Source organism: Psammomys obesus, unplaced genomic scaffold, assembly GCF_907164565.1.
Source record: "Psammomys obesus unplaced genomic scaffold, mPsaObe1.curated_primary_1811, whole genome shotgun sequence".
Taxonomy (NCBI): Eukaryota; Metazoa; Chordata; class Mammalia; order Rodentia; family Muridae; genus Psammomys; species Psammomys obesus.
Window position 1 is genome coordinate 375,562 of NW_026596028.1, and position 5,153 is coordinate 380,714.

Sequence of the window (5,153 nt, forward strand, 5' to 3'; positions counted from 1 at the left end):
AGGGGTGCTTACAGGAGTGTGTGAGGGAGGGGAGGGGAGGGGAGGGGTGCTTACAGGAGTGGGGGAGGGGAGGGGTACTTACAGGAGTATTGTGGGGGAGGGGTACTTACAGGAGTATTGTGGGGGGGAGGGGTGCTTACAGGAGCAGAAGTGACTTAAGGACAGCTCCATCACCAAAGCCCACCCAGCAAGCGTGACCCCGGCAAGCGTGACCACTCACCAGGATGGGAACTCTGGGCTCACTGCACAGCCTGAAGGTCAACAGGCATCGCTGCCAGGGGCCTCAGCTGCTCTAAGGCTCTTGGAGGTGGCTCAGCTGGGTCCTGCTTCTTCCGGGCAGCTGGTGTCAGAGTCTCCATCACACCTGGGCTTGTCTGAAAGTCTTCTTTGCAGCATTTGCTGTCTACCCCGGCAGGGAGGGGCCTGGTGAATCTAGTCAGCTTCAGGGACTACCTGAAGGAACCATGGGCTCTGTGTCCTCCACGTCCTCTGTGGACCAGGGGCTCCTCAGGTCTCCCACCCAGGGGACTCTTCCCCAGTCCTTGCGTTTTCTGCCTAGGCAAAGCAAGGCAAAGATGGCTGACTTGCCTGTACCCTGGAGCTGGAGCTGTGAAGGGCAGGCCTTACCCTTCCACCCTAGTCCCCTTTGCTAAAACAAACAAACAAAAAATTAGATAACATTCCTAAGGCTGCCCCCCCTGCCTGTTCCCTTCTCATCCACTCCCTCCCCGAGTGTGACCACCGAGGGCCAGCCGTCACAGCACCCGAAGCCCCTCTGGCTCACCTGATTAACACGCCCAGTTAGAATTAAACACCTCATCTTAACACGGGTTTCTCCTCTGACCTTTATAAACCATCTTCCTACAGGGCACGTCTGTCTCGTCTCCTTCCAGAGGCCATCCTTCGTCCCCTCCCAGACAAATGCCCCTTTACCCTCTCCCTTGTTCCTTTCCCTTCTTCCTTCATTCTCTCTCTGCTCTCTCTTGTTCCCTACCCTCTGTTCCTCATGCTGAGAACTTGGTCTTGGGCAACTTGGTCTTGGGCATCTTGGTCTTGGGTGTCTTGGTCTTGGGGCATCTTGGTCTTGGGGTGTCTTTGTCTTGGGGTGTCTTTGTCTTGGGTGTCTTAGTCTTGAGGTGTCCTGGTGTAGGAGTGTCTTAGTCTTGGGGTGTCTTTGTCTTGGGTGTCTTGGTGTAGGGGTGTCTTAGTCTTGAGGTGTCTGGGTGTAGAGGTGTCTTGGTCTTGGATGTCTTAGTCTTGGGGTGTCTTGGTCTTGGGGCATCTTGGTCTTGAGGTGTCTTGGTCCTGGGGTGTCTTGGTCTTGGGTATCTTAGTCTTGGGGTACCTTGGTCTTGAGCATCTTGGTGTAGAGGTGTCTTAGTCTTGGGTTGTCTTGGTCTTGGGTGTGTTGGTCTTGGGTGTGTTGGTCTTAGGTGACTTGGTCTTGAGCATCGTGGTCTTGGGTGTCTTGGTCTTGGGGTGTCTTTGTTTGGGGCGTCTTGTTGCCAATGCCAGTCCTTTCAGCTGCTGCCTCTCTGTGCAGCACACCTGGCTGCTAGGGGAGTTCCTGGCTGGGCAAACCCCTCCACCCTTGTCATTCTGGGGTACCTACCCACCCTGGGACAGGCTTGATCATCTTCAGTTGTACTGTTCTTTTAGGTGTGTCTTCGGTGAGCACCTCGCGCCTCAAGGCCTTCCAGCAGCTCACTGGCACACAGTTGGGCCATTTTCCCCTTAGGAACTCCAGTGTGACATATGTTCTCCACACCTGTCTTCGTGTGGCCCATATAGGCCTGTTCCTCTGCTTTCCCATTCTCTCATGTCCTCTAGGCTGCTCTCTTGCTTTCTGGACACTGCACTCTGCTCTAAGTCACTGAGACCTGCCGCCTATCCTGATTGTTCCCAACCAACTCAGCAAAGCCACAAAAGCCCCAGAGTATTCTGGCAATCCCTTCAAACTGGGGTTCAAACACCACCTCCCCATCCCTCCTTCTCTCAGAAGCACCTGTCCCTCCTTTATGGCCTCTGGGTCCTGATTCTGGTTTGGTTTTTAGTTTTTCCAGACAGGGTCTCTCTGTGTAGCCCTGACTGTCCCAGAACTCACTCTGTAGACCAGGCTGGCCTGGAACAGAGCTCCACCTGCCCCTGCCTCCCGAGTTCAGAGATTAAAGATGTGTGCCACCATGCCCAGTCCAGTTCCTGGTATTTCTGGGGCCCTCAGATGGTGATAACAAGGGCTGAGCCCGTCCTTCTGGGATGGCTCCCTCACACTGACTTAGGTCAGCAGCCTTTGCTTAGGGGTGGACAGGGAGGAGCTCCGCTCTGCTTTCTGCTCCCACACCCCACAGCCTCGAAAATCCGGTGGAGACCGGCCCTTCCATTGCTTCTTTACGAGTCTCCATAATTGCACAGTTCAGATGCTGTTTCCTGATGGCCTCGTTGTTTGTTTTTGCACAGGATCATTGCTAGGTCCTGCATATGCACATTGACTCACAGGCTTCCCGTCTTTCTACAAAGGCCGAATGTGGGGCTCTTCTGTTGCTTTGGACACCTCCACCGTCCTCTTCACTTACCTAACAAGCGTGAGGCTAATGCAGAACAGGCTGGCTATGCCCCCTCTTGCTGCAATCCCGCATTCACACACACACCTTCCTGCTCGACTGCCCTCTCAGCCTCAGACACGTTTTTAGGTCCGCACGACGGGCCGGGCAACCTCTGCTGTTTCTTCTCCCTTCTTCGTGTGCTCACCTCAACGACTGCACAGCCCCCGCTAAAGCATCTAACTGTCCCCCGGGTCTTCGTATCCTCGAGGTGGACCCACTCCTCAAGGGGGCAAGCCGCCCACAAAGACCGGCATGCCGGGGTCCTCCGCAGACACCCCCACCCGATGGCTCAGCGTCAGCTCTCGTCTCACTACCACAGTGAGAACCATGCAACCCTCATCAGAGCACAGGGACACACCAGCACACACCACACGGGAAAGGACAGCTGTGTCAGCTTCCCCGACAGGGATGTCCCATTAAGCTGCTCAGCCTCACTTGCATGCCATAGCCAGAACCATGTGCTTGCTCTCCACCGTTCAACTTTGGTCCTTTTAGGTCCCTAATGAGGGACCAATTTCTGCTATGTGACAAAGCTTTTCCTTAGAACACACACACACACCTTCTCACCCCAGATTGGAACCAACAACAACCAAGAACCCAGCCCTAGCATTTATCTACCCTCTGAAAAGCCCCCAGAATTCCAGACATCACATAATCACAGAAACTGTCTGCCCTGGCAAAATCATGCCCCTGCCAGAGCACGAGGCGAATCATAGTCAGCTGCCATCCACACTCACAGACCAATCACAAATACCACCAGAGTCTGGTGAACCAATGAGTCTCATACTGGAGTTACTCCCGGCACTATGCACGGCTTACAGGAGCCTGCCATGACAGCTCACCCCTGTAGTCCCGACAGGAGAGAGATGAAGCAGATGATCAGCAGAGGTTCGGTGTTGGTTTGGTCTAAGGAGTTCCACACAGTCAGTCGATCCTATCTCAGAGAAGAAGGCAAGCCCCCGACCACTGGGAACGGGCTGAGGCAGGCCCAGCGTCTGGGGTGCTGTGGACGTCATGGGTTTGCAAAGCTCTGAGAAAGGATTCTACAGGAGACGCCGGCAAAGCCAGGCCCGGCAGCACACGGCTGTAGGTCCACACAGGGGTGAGACAGGAAGATCTCCGGCTTCTACCAGCCAGCAGGTGCAGCCAGAAGCCTCGGTCATGCCAATGATGTGGAGAGGGAGGGGGAAGCATTCAACACAGACATCTGGCCTCCACACATACAGTTATGGACCATGGACTTACACGTACACGTGTGTCACATGTAACACACATCTCTGGGAATCCTAAATTGGCAGAATGTTAGCTCTAGTTAGGTAGCTGAGTTAGCGCTTCCTGGTATTTCCAGATTCTGAGTTTCATTTTAGTCATGGCAAATTTACATAGAACTAAGAGGTTCACCAACACCTTTTCTTGTTGTGACATTTTTCTCTATTAAAAATGAACATTTGGACCTGGAGTGATGGCTCAGGGCTTGAGAGCACTAGCCACTCTGCCAGAGGACCCAGGTTCAATTCCCAGCCCCGCAAAGCAGCTCACAACTGTCTGTGACCCAGCTCCAGGGGATCAGATGCCCTCATCTGGCCTCTGCTTACACCAGGCACACGGTGACACACAGACATCGATGCAGGCTCACGCGCATGCACATCATAAAATAAATTCACTAGCAACATCATGTTCATTTACTCATGTGATAACTCGCAAAATGTGATCACAAGGCCCATGCCTCGTTCATTGGCAGCCGAGTGAAAGGGCGCACTCACTTCCGAACCTCACCTGATGCAGCTGTACCAAAGAGCAAGCCATCAGCGCTCTGTGATCCCGGGATGTGCCCGCATGGCCATGATGGCCGCTGCCCACCCCGACAGCACCGAGCAGCCACTGTCCACAGTCCTGCTCCTCTCGGGAGGACGAGGGGTGGTGCACGGTCACAGAGTCAGAACGACAAAGGGCACGGAGTCCTCCCTCATGTGGATTTTCACAAGAACTGTGCTGGGAGACACGGGGCCTCACTGTGACCGGGGAGGGCAGGAGCCTGTGTCCCTCAGCTTCTCTTGTGTGTGTGTGGGGGGGGGGTGGCTTCTCTCCTTCCACAGCGTGGCTCTGTGGAGAAGGAGCAGGAGTTCATATTCCAGTCTCGCTGTCCTGGTCCGATTCCACACGGGATGGACCCAGTAAGGCAGTCCCCGTAGAGCTGACAGCCACATTGCTGAGATGTGGACCGTCAGGACGAGCAAAGATGGAGACACGGAAGTATCCATTCGAGTCCACACATCCTCCTCAGTGATTAGTCAATGTTTTCATCGCCATGGTGAAGCAACCTGAAGAAAGCAGCTTAATGGAGGGAAGGTTGAATGGAGGGCTAAAAGCTCACTGTGGTGGGGAAGCTGGTGGTGGGTGGAAACCAAGACCTTGTCATTGGCAAGGATCCAAACTCAGAGAGATGGCAGTGACGGGCCCCAGGCAGGAGACGGGACTTCGGAAGACCATGAAGTAGAGACGACTTCTTCTTCTTCTTCTTCTTCTTCTTCTTCTTCTTCTTCTTCTTCT